Genomic DNA, 12,870 nt, shown 5'->3' with positions numbered 1-12,870 from the left:
CCTAACCCTAACTCTAACCCTAAAACTCACCCCCACCCAAAACCTAACTCTAACCCTAATGCAAACCCTAAACCTCACCCTAACCATAACCGTAACCCTCACCCTCACCCTCACCATAACCTTAACCCTAAACCTAACTCTATCATTTACCTTAACACTAATCTTAACCCTCAACCTAACCATATACCTCACCATAACCCAAACCCTTACCCTAACACATATCCTCACCCTAACACTAACCCTAACCCCAACACGAACCCTCACACTAGCCCTAAACTTAACCTCACCCTAACCCTAACCGTAACCCTAACCCTCACCCTAACCCTAACCCTCACGCTAAACGGAACCCTAACCCTAACCTTAAATCTCACCCTAACACTAACCCTCATCCTTACACACTCACCATAACACTAAACCTTATCCTAATCCTAACCCTAACCCGAAACCTCACCCTCACCCTCACCGTAACCCTAACCCTAACACTAACAATAAACCTAACCCTAACCCTAACCCTCACCCTAAACATAATCCTCACCCTAAACCTAACCCTCACCCTAACACTTTCACCCTAACACAAACCGTAACCCTAACACTAACCCTAACCATCACCATAACCCTAAACTTCACCCTAACACTAACCCTAAACCTCAACCTCACCTTAGCCCTCAGCCTAACCCTAACCCTCATCCTCACCCTAAACCTCACACTAACCCTAACACTTATCCTCAATCTAACCCTCACTCTCACTCTAACCCTAACCCTAAACCTCACCCTAACCCTAACTCTCACCCTTACCATAACCCTTACCCTCAGCCGAACCTCAACTTTACCGTTATCGTCACACCCACCCTGACCCTCACCTTAACCCTAACCCTCACCCTAACCCTAAATCTACCCCTAAACCTCACCCTCAAACTAACCCTAACTGTAACCCTAACTCTAACACTAAACCTCACCCTAACCCTAACCCTAACCCTTATCCTCAACCAAAGGCTCAGCCTAAACCTAAGCCTAAGCCTAAAACGTTCCCTAACCCACACCCTCACCCTAGCCCTCACCCTAACACTAATACTAACCATAACCATCATCCTAACCCTCACCCTAACCCTAAAACTAACCATCACCTTAATTCTAATCCTCAACCCCACCCTCACACTCAGCCTAACCCTAAGCTTGAGCCTAAGCCTAAACCTCACCCTAACCCTCACCCTCACCCTCACCCTAACCCTAATCCTAACCCTAACTCTAACACTAACCCTAAACCTCAACCTAACACTCACCCTAACCTTAAACCTAAAACTAACCCTAACCCTAACCCTCGACCTAACCCTCCAACTGACCCTAAACCTAACCCTAAACCTCGCCTCACCATAACCCTAATCCTAACCCTAAACCTAAAACTCACCCTAACCCTAAACCTAACCCTAACCCTCACCCTAACCCTAAAACTACCCCTCAACCTAACGCTAACCCTCACCATCAACTCAACCCTGTTGCTAACACAAATGCTCACTCTCAAACTAAGCCTCAGTCTAACCCTTACCTTCACCATAACCCTATCCCTTACCCTCTCTCTAACCCGCACCCTACACCTTCCCCTCACCCTAAGCCTAACCCTATCCCAAACCCTAAACCTAACCCTAACCTTCACCCTAACCCTCACCCTAACTCTCACCCTAACCTAACCCTAACCCTCAGGCTAACCCTCACCCTAACCCTAAACATAACCCTAACCCTCACCCTCACCGTAACTGTCATCGTAACCCTTACCCTCACCCTATCCCTAAACCTAACAATAACCCTCACCCTAACCCTAACCCTCACTCTCACCTTCACCCTCACCCTAAACATCACCCTAACCCTAAACCTCAACCTAAACTTAACCCTCACCCTCACATTAACCCTAACCCTAACACTCAACCCTCACCCTAAACTTAACGCTAAACCTAACCCTCACCATCATCCTAGCGCTCAACCTAACCATAACTCTAACCCTAACCCTAACCCTAAAGCTCACCTTGACCCTCAACCTCACCCTCACCCTCAGCCTAATCCTAACCCTAACCCTAATACTAACCCTAAACCTCACACTAACCCTACATCTACCCCTAACACCAAACCTAATCTTCACCCTCACCCTCACATTAACCCTTACCCGCACCCTCACCTATACCTCACATTAAATCCAACCCTCACCCTCAAACTAAGGCTAACCCTAACCCTCACCCTCACCCTCACCCTAACCCAAACCCTCACCTTCACCTTCACCATAACCTTAACCATAACCCTAACCCTCACCCTAACCCTAAACCTAAACCTAACCCTAAACCTCACCCTAACACTTACACTCATCATAACCCTAACCCTAACCCTAACACTCACCCTTACCCTAAACTTAACCCTAACCCTCACCATAACCCTCAACCTAAGCCTAATGCAAAACCGAAACCTCACCCTCACCCTAAACCTAAAGCTACCCGTAACAATCACCCTCACCCTAAACCTCACCCTAAACCTTACCCTCACCCTAACTCTAATCCTAACCCTCACACTAACCTTAACCCTCAACCTAACCCTAAACCTCACCCTCACCCTAAGCCTCACCCTATACATAACCGTAACCTTAATGTTCACCCTAACCCTAACCTTCATCCTAACCCTAACCCTCACCCTAATCTTCACTCTAACCCTAACCCTAACCCTTACATAACCGAAGCCCTCACACTCACCCTCATCCTCACCCTAACCCTCAACCTCATCCTCGCCCTCACAATAAACCTAACCCTCACACTAATCATAACATTAACCCTAACCCTCACCGTAACCCTTACCTAAGCCCTAACCCTCATTTTAACCCTCACCATCACTCTCACCCTAACCCTTACCCTCATCCACACCCTCACCCTAACCCTCACACTAACCCTAAACCTCACGCTAACCCTAACACTAAACAAATCCCTCATCCTAACCCTCAAACTAAGCCTAAACCTAACCCTAACCCTCACTCTCACCAACACCCTAAACATAACACTAACCCTCAGCCTCACCCTAATCCTTAACCTCACCCTAACCCTAACACTTACCCTTACCTAACCGTCACCCTAATCCTACCATTCACCCTAAACCTAACCCTACCACTTACCCTAACACTCATCCTAACCCTAACCCTAACTCTAACCCTCACCCTAACACTAACCCTACCCCTACCCTAACCCTGAAAAACACCCTAACCCTCATCCTAACCTAATGCAAACCCGAACCCTAAACCTCACCCTAACCCTAACCCTAAACCTCACACTAACCCTAACCATCACTCTAACCTTAAACTTCATCCTATCCCTGACAATCACCCTAATCCTCACCCTAACCCTAATCTTAACCCTTAGCTAACTGAAACTCTCAAACTCACCCTAACCCTCAACCTCACATTAGACCTCAACATAAACCTTACCATAAACCTAACAATAACACTCACCGTCACCCTAAACCTAACCCTAAGCCTTAACCTTATCCTAATCCTAACCCTAACTCTAATCCTCACACTAACCTTAACCCTCATCCTAACCCTAACCCTCACCCTCACATTAAACCTCACCCTAATCCTTAACCTCACCCTAACCCTAACCCTAAATCTAACCCTCAAACTAACCCTACCCTCATCCTAACCCTAACTCTAACACTTACCCACAACCTAACCCTAACCCTAACCTTAACCCTAACCCTAACCCTAACCCTAAACCTAACCCTAACACTAACCCTAACCCTCACACTAACACTCAGTCTAACCCTAACCCTAAACCTCCCCATCACCCTAACCCTCACACTAACCCTAACCCTCACCTTAAACCTAAACCTAAAACTCACCTTCACCCTCAAGCTCACCTTCAGCCTAACCCTAAAGCTAAAACTAATCCTAACCCTAACCCTCACCCACACCCTCACCCTCACCCTAACCCTAATCCTAACCCTCAACCTCACCCTCAGCCTCACAGTAACCCTCACCTTCACCCTCACCCTAACCCTAACCCTATCCCTATCGCTCACCCTAATCCTAATGCTAACCCTAACCCTCACCCTCACCCTAACCCTCACACTAACCCTTACCCTCACCCTAACCCTAACCTCACCCTCATTCTAACCCTCACTCTAACACTTACCCAAAACCTAACGCTCACGCTAACCCGCACCCTAACACTAACACTAACACCAACCCTAAACCTCACCCTCATCCTCACCCTCAGCCTAAACTAACCCTATACCTCACCCTCATCCTAAACCTAACGCTCACCCTAACCCTCACCCTCACCCCCACCCACTCACCAAACCTAACCATCATCCTAAACCTAACCCTAACCCTCACATGAAACCTAACCCTCACCCTAACCCAAACCCTCAAACTAACCCTATCCCTAACCCTAATCCTCACTTCACCCTAATCATCACCCTAACCATTACAGTCACCCTCACCCTAACAATCACACTAACAATAACCCTCACCCTAACCCCAACCCTAACACTCACTCTCACCCTCACCCTCAGCCTAACAAAAACCCTAACCCTAAACCTCATCCTCACCCTAACCCTAACCCTCACCCAAATCATAACACTAATCCTCTCCTTATCCCTAACCCTAACCCTAACCCTAACCCTCACCCTCACCCTAGACCTCACTCTAACACTAACCCTAACCTTAACCATCATCCTCACCCTAACCCTCACACTAATCCTAACACTAACCAAAACCCGCAACCTAACCGTCACCCTCGCCCTAACCCTAACCTTCACACTATCCCTCACCCTAACCGTAACCCTAACACTCACTCTTACTCTAACCCTAACTCTAAACTTTACCCTCACCCTAGTCCTAACCCTAGCACTCACCGTAACCCTCACCCTAACACTAATGCTAACCCTAACCCTCACCCTCACCCTAAGCCTCACCCTAACACTTACCCTAACCTTAACCCTAACCCTAATCCTGACTCTAAACTTCAAAAACCTATCCCTCAGCCTAGCCCTACCCTAACATTCACCCTAATCCTAACCCTAACCCTCACCCTAACCCTCACCGTAAACTTTTCCCTAACCCTAAACCTAAACCTAACCCTAAACCTCAAAATATCCCTAACCCTACCCCTAACCGTCACCCTCACCCTAAGCCCTCACCCTAAGCCTAACCCTCATCCTAACTCTTACCCTCACTCTAATCCTCACCCTAATCCAAATCTAACCATCACCCTAACCCTAACCCTAACATTAACACTAACCCTCACACTAAACCTCAACCTAACCCTAACCCTATCCCTAACCCTAACCTTCACCCTAAACGTCAACCTAACCCTAACCCTATCCCTAACCCTAACCTTCACCCTAAACCTCAAACTTACCCTAACCCTCACCCTCACTCTAACCCTCACCCTAATCCTTACCCTCACGTTAACCCTAACACTAAACCTAACCCGAAACCTCACACTAAACCTATCCCTCACCTTACACCTAACCCTAGCATTCACCATAACACTAAAACTAACCCTCACCCTAACCCTCACTGTAAACTTTACCCTATCCCTAAACCTATCCCTAACCCCAATTATCACCCTAACCCAACCCTAACCCTTACACTCACACTCACCCTATGCCTCACTCTAAACCTCAATCTAAACCTAACAATCACCATATCCCTAAGCCCTACTCTAACACTAACCCTCACCCTCACCCTAACCCACACCCTAACCCTAACCATAACACTAAACAAAACCATCACCCTAACCTCACCCTAACCCTAACCCTAACCCTAATTCTCACATCACACTAAACCTCATTTTAACCCTAACACTAACCCTCACCCGAATTCTTACGCTCACCCAAACCCTCACGCTATCTCTCATCCTAACCCTCACCGTAATCCTTATCCTAAACCTAACCCTAACCCTAACCCTCACCCTAACCCTCACCCAAACCGTAACACTTGCCCTAACACTAACCCTCACCCTCACCCTAAACCTCACCCTAGACCTAACCCGAACACTAACCAAATTCCTGATATTAACCATCACACTAACTCTAACCTTCACCCTACCCCTACCCCTAAACCTAACCCTAACACTCATCCTCACCCTAACCCTCATCAGAACACTTACCCTCACCCTAACCCTCACCCTAAATCTAACCCTAACCCTACCCTATCACTCACCCTAACCCTAACCCTAACCCTCACCCTCACTCTAACCCTCACTCTAAACCTTACCCTCACCCTAGCCATAACGCTAACGCTCACCATAACCCTCACCCTTAACTTAAGCCTAAACCTAACCATAAACGTCACCCTAACACTCCCCATAACCCTAACCCTAACCCTAATCCTCACCCTCAACCTAAACCTAACCCTAATCCTTAATCTCACCCTAACCATAATCCTAACCCTCACTCTATCCCTAACCCTAACGCTATCTCTCACTCTCACCCTAACCCTCAAACTCACCCTCACCTTAACACTAACCCTAATCCTCACCCTAGACCTTCCCCTAACCCTAATGCTAATAGTAAAGCTCATCCTCACCCTAAACCTTATGCTAACCCTATCAATCACCCTCACCCTAACCCTCACCTTAACACTTACCCTCACCCTAAACCTAACCCTAACTCTAATTCTAACCCTAAGACTAACCCTAACCCTAACCCTCACCCTAACCCCATCCCTAACATTAACCCTAAACTTCACCCTAATTCTCAACCTAACCCTAACATTAATCCTAACCTTCACCATCACACTAACCCAACCCCTAAGCCTAAACCTAACCCTAACCCTCAGCATAACCCTCACCCTAACACTAATGCTAACTCTAACCCTCACCCTCACCCTAAGCCTCACCCTAACAATTACCCTGACCTTAATCTTAACTCTAATCCTGACCCTAAACCTCACAAAAAACCTATCTCTCAGCCTACCCCTAACCCTAAAATTCACCCTAACCCTAACCCTAACCCTAACCCTCACCGTAAACTTTTCCCTAACCCTAAACCTAACCCTAAACCTCACAATATCCCTAAGCCTAACCCTAACCGTCACACTCATCTTAAGCCTCACCCTTATCCTAACCCTCACCCTCATTCTAATCCTCACCCTAATCCTAACCCTAACCCTCAACCTAACCCTAACCCTGACATTAACCCTAACCCTCACACTAAACCTCAACCTAACCCTAAACCTACTTCTAACACTAAACCTCACCCTAAACCTCACACTTACCTAAAACTTCAACCTCACCCTAACACTCACACTAACCCTTACCCTCATGTTAACCCTAACACTAAACCTAACTATAAGCCTCACACTAAACCTATCCCTCACTTTACCCCTAACCCTAACATTCACCCTAACCCAAACCCTAACCCTCACTGTAAATTTTACCCTAACCCTAACCCTATCCCTAACCCCAATTCTCACCCTAACCCTAACCTCACCCTCACCCTCACCTTAGCCCTCACTCTAACCCTCAATCTAACCCTAACCCTCACTTAACCCTAACCCCTACCCTAACACTAAGCCTCAACCTCACCCTAACCCACACCCTAACCCTAACCCTAACACTAACCAAAACCCTCACCCTAACCTCACCCTAACCCTAACCCTCACCCTAATCCTCACCCTCACACTAAACCTCATCTTAACCCTAACACTAAACCTCAACCTAACCCTAACCCTCACCCGAACTCTTACCCTCACCCTAACCCTCACCCTAACTCTCATCCTAACCCTCACCGTAATCCTTATCCTAAACCTAACCCTAACCCTAAACCTCACACTAACCCTCACCCAAACCGTAACACTTACCCTAACACTAACCCTCACACTCACCCTAAACCACACCCTAGACCTAACCCTAATACTAACAAAAACCCTCAAAGTAACCCTCACCCTAACTCCAACCCTCACCCTACCCCTAATCCTAAACCTAACCCTAACACTCATCCTCACCCTAAACCTCCCCCGAACACTTACCCTCACCCTAACCCTCACCGTAAACCTAACCCTAACCTCACCCTATCCCTCATCCTAACCCTAACCCTAACCCTCACCCTCACTCTAACCCTCACTCTAAACCTTACCCTCACCCTAGCCCTAAACGTAAACCTCACCGTACCCCTCACCCTAAACTTAACCCTAAACCTAACCCTAACACTCACCCTAACCCTCCCCATAACCCTAACCCAAACCCTAATCCTTACCCTCACACTAAACCTAACCCTAATCCTTACCCTCACCCTAACCATAACCCTAACCCACACAGTAATCCTAACTCTCACCCTAACCCTAACCCTATCCCTCCCTGTAACCCTCACCTAACACTAACCATAAACCTAAACCTCACCCTAACCCTAACCCTAACCCTCATGCTCACCCAAAACTTCAACCTCACCATCACCCTCACCCTAACCCTAACCCTCACCAAAACCCTAACCCTCACGAGAACCCGAAACATCACCCTCAGCCTCACCCTCACCCTAAACATCACACGAACCCTTAGCCTCACCCTAACCCTAAACCTAACACTCAGCCTAAATTGAACGGTCACCCTAACCCAAAACCTCACCCTAATCCTCAAACTAACCCTAACGCTAAACATTACCCTAACCCTAACCCTCACCCTCACCATCACCCTAAACTTAACACTAACCCTCACCCTCACCCTAATCCTTAACCTCACCCTAACGCTAACCCTTACCCTTACTCTAACCATCACCCTAATCCTAACATTCACCCTAATCCTAATGCTACCCCTTACCCTAACCCTCATCCTAACCCTAACCCTAACCCTAACCCTCACCCTAACACTAACCCTAACCCTACCCCAACCCTCAAAAACACCCTAACCTTCAACCTAACCCTAATGCAAACCAGAACCCTAAACCTCACCCTAACCCTAACCCTAACCCTAAACCTCACACTAATCCTAACCATCACTCTAAACCTAAACTTCATCTTATCCCTGACCCTCCCCCTAATTCTCACCCTAACCCTAATCTTAACCCTTACCTAACCGAAACCCTCACCCTCAACCTCACCCTCACCCTAACCCTCAACCTCACATTAGACCTCACGATAAACCTTACCCTAAACCTAACAATAACCCTCACACTAACCCTCACCGTCACCCTAAACCTAACCCTAAGCCTTAAAATTACCCTAACCCTAACCCTAACTCTAACCCTAATACTAACCCTAACCCTCATCCTAACCCTAGCCCTCACCCTCACACTAAACGTCACCCTAAACCTTACCCTCACCCTAACCTAACCCTAAATCTAACCCTCAAAATAACCCTAACCCTCATCCTAACCCTCACTCTAACACTTACCCACAACCTAACCCTAACCCTAACCCTAAACCTAACCTTAACCTAACTCTAACCCTAACACTAACCCTCACACTAACACTCACCCTAACCGTAACCCTAACCTTCCCGCTCACCCTAACCCTCACACTAACCCTAACTCTCAACTTAAACCTAAACCTAACCCTCACCTTCACCCTCAAACTCACCCTCAGCCTAACCCTAACGCTAACACTAATCCTAACCCTAAACCTCACCCACACCCTCACCCTAACCCTAATCCTAACCCTCAACCTAACCCTCAGCCTCACCCTAACCCTCACCCTCGCCCTAAGCCTAAACCTAACCCTATCCCTTTCGCTCACCCTAATCCATATGCTTACACTAACCCTCAACCTCACCCTAACCCTCACACTAACCCTTACCCTCACCCTAACCCTAACCTCACCCTCATTCTAACCCTCACTCTAACACTTACCCACAATCTAACCCTCAGCGTAACCCTCACCCTAACCCTAACACTAGCACTAACACGAACACCAACTCTAACCCTCACCCTCACCATCACCCTCAGCCTAACCTAACCCTAACCCTCACCCTCATCCTAATCCTAACGCTAATCCTAACCCTCACCCTCACCCTAACCCTCTCACCAACCCTAACCCTCATCCTAAACCTAAACCTAACACTAACCCTCACGTGAAACCTAACCCTCACCCTAACCCAAACCCTCACCCTAACCCTATCCGTAACCCTAACCCTCACTTCACCCTAATCATCACCCTAACTGTTACAGTCACCCTCACCCTAACAATCACACTAACCCTAACCCTCACCCTCACCCCAACCCTAACACTCACCCTCACCCTCAACCTCAGCCTAACAAAAACCATAACCCTAAACCTGACCCTCACCCTCACCCTAACCCTTACCCAAACCCTTACCCACACCCTAACCCTCACCCTATCACTAATGCTAACCCTAAACTTCACCCTCACCCTAACCCTTACCCTCACCTTAACCCTAACCCTAACCCTAACCCGAATCCTCACAGTAAATCTAATCTTAACCCTATCCCTCAGCCTAACCGTCACCCAAATCATAACACTAATCCTCTCCCTATCCCTAATCCTAAACCTAACCCTAACCCTCACCCTCACCACTAACCCTAACCCTAACCATCACCCTCACCCTAACCCTCACACTAACCCTAACACTAACCAAAACCCTCATCCTAACACTCACCCTCACCCTAACACTAACCCTCACCCTATTACTCACAATAATCCTAACCCTATCCCTCACCCTTACTCTAACCCTCACTTTAAACCTTACCCTCACCCTTGCCCTAAACCTAACGCTCACCGAAACCCTCACCCTAAACTTAACCCTAAACCTAACCCTAACACTCACCCTTACCCTCCCCATAACCCTAACCCTAACCCTAATCCTCCCCCTCACACTAAACCTAACCCTAATCCTTACCCTCACCCTAACCATAACCCTAACACACACAGTAATCCAAACTCTTACCCTAACCCTATCCTTCCCTGTAACACTCACCTAACACTAACCCTAAACCTAAACCTCAACCTAACCCTACCCCTACCCCTCATGCTCACCCTAAACTTCAACCGCAACATCACCTGTAGGGAGCCGAGGTGAGACTCCGCCCACTTGGTGCTTGGCGGGACGCCTGGTCTGTGCGCGTGCACGAGCCAGGTAGAGTTCCCAGCCAATCCCATGACACCTGGTGACGGTGAAAGGCAGGCGACCAACAATAGAAAGACCCGCGTTCCGATTCTCATATATAAGCGGCTGTGTTTCGGGTGCACGCTCTCTCGCGCCCAAGCTCTCCTACAACTAAAAGGCTCTCCAATAAAGCGTGATCTGAGAAGACTCCTGGTGTGGTGGTCGTTTTACCTCGCTGGTCGAGTAGACAGTCACTACAACTGGTGTTGAAACCCGGGAACGAACCTGGGACGGGACCCGCGCGAGAGGCCGAACCGGAGCCAGAACTCAACACGCGGAGAGGGGACGTAGGTAAATATCCCCCGGTATGCTGTTCACTGTAGATTTAGATATTTATTGGTTGCTTGCATTGCTTCTTCCCTTGTGGCTTGTCTTTTTGATGGTGCGCACTTGCCTCGAGGAGGGAGGGTTTGATTTAATCCAGGAAGGATGCAAAGTACTAACACGGCATCAGGATAGTCTATCAGAGTCAGCATACAGTAAGGGGGAGGAAAATAGGCCTAAAAGAAAAAGGGAAAAAAGAGAAAAGGATCCTAAAGAATTAAAGCAAGAGGGGCTGCAGCCCTCACAAAAGGAGAAGGGTTTCAGAGAGGAGGGGGTCTCAAGGAGACTCCCGTGCCCTTCTTTAAAAGCAAACCGGTTCTCAGCCCTACATGTGGAAGGGCGGGACCAAGAATATAGTAATCTTGTGAGTGACTCAGAGGAAGAAATGTTAGAGGAGGAGGGAGAGCAGCTCGATCCAGCTGATAGTGAAGAGTTAGAAGAGGCTGCGGCGGAGCACGAGGCAGACAGATATGGAGGGTGGCGCCCCCTAGGGGTGGGAGTACCGCAGCAGCCAGGGAGAGGAAACGGAGCTGCCCCTCACCCGTCGGCCCCCCCGCCGTGCCCGCCAGCAGGGAAGAGTCACTTTATAAAAGAAAAAACCTGGTCGCGATTAGCGGCCGCCTTTCCAGTTTTTGAAAATCCCATTACTAATGAAAGAAATTTTGAGCCGGTTTCCTACTCCCAGTTAAAAGATTTAGTTGAGGCAGTCAGGACTTATGGAGTGACGGCCAATTATACCACTGCCTTGCTTCGAAGGCTAACTATTAATGCTATGACACCTATGGATTGGTTTGAAGTGGCCCGTACTTGCCTTAATCATGGGCAGTTCCTTGATTTTCGGTCAATTGTACAAGACAAGGCTCAAGCCCAATACAGACAAAATGTCCATGACGGGCACCCGGACTGGACCGTAGACATGCTTCTCGGGCAGGGAATCTACTCAGTAGACCAGACAGGATATCCCTTTGAAGTATACCGCCAGGTAAACGAGGTTTTTTACAGGTCCTGGCGAGCCCTCCCAAACAAGGGAGAGGTGGCTGGCAATCTAACAAAAATCATGCAGGCCCCTAATGAGCCATTTTCTGATTTTGTTGCCCGTATGCTAGAGACAGCCGAGCGGGTATTAGGAAATCTGGAAACAGCCATGCCATTTGTACAACAAATCATTTTTGAACAAAGCACCAAGGAATGTCAGAGGGCAATTACCCCAGTAAGAACCCAAAGCCTAGAAGCTTGGTTAAAAGCCTGCAGAGAAGTAGGTGGCCCCCTGACCAATGCGGGGCTGGCAGCTGCTGTCTTGTCGGCTGCCGGGGCCGCAAAAGATAGTAAAGGAAAAGGGTGTTTCTGGTGTGGTCAGTTGGGACATTTTAGACAGCAATGCCCACAAAATGGTGGTCCTGTACAAAATATACCCAGGCCGCCAAGGACTCCAGGAGTGTGTCCTCGTTGTAAAAAGGGA

This window comes from Dipodomys merriami, unplaced genomic scaffold (genome assembly GCF_024711535.1).
Source record: "Dipodomys merriami isolate MVZ:Mamm:240054 unplaced genomic scaffold, mDipMer1.0.p SCAF_23, whole genome shotgun sequence".
Classification (NCBI taxonomy): Eukaryota; Metazoa; Chordata; class Mammalia; order Rodentia; family Heteromyidae; genus Dipodomys; species Dipodomys merriami.
Note: the sequence above shows the minus strand (reverse complement) of the source record.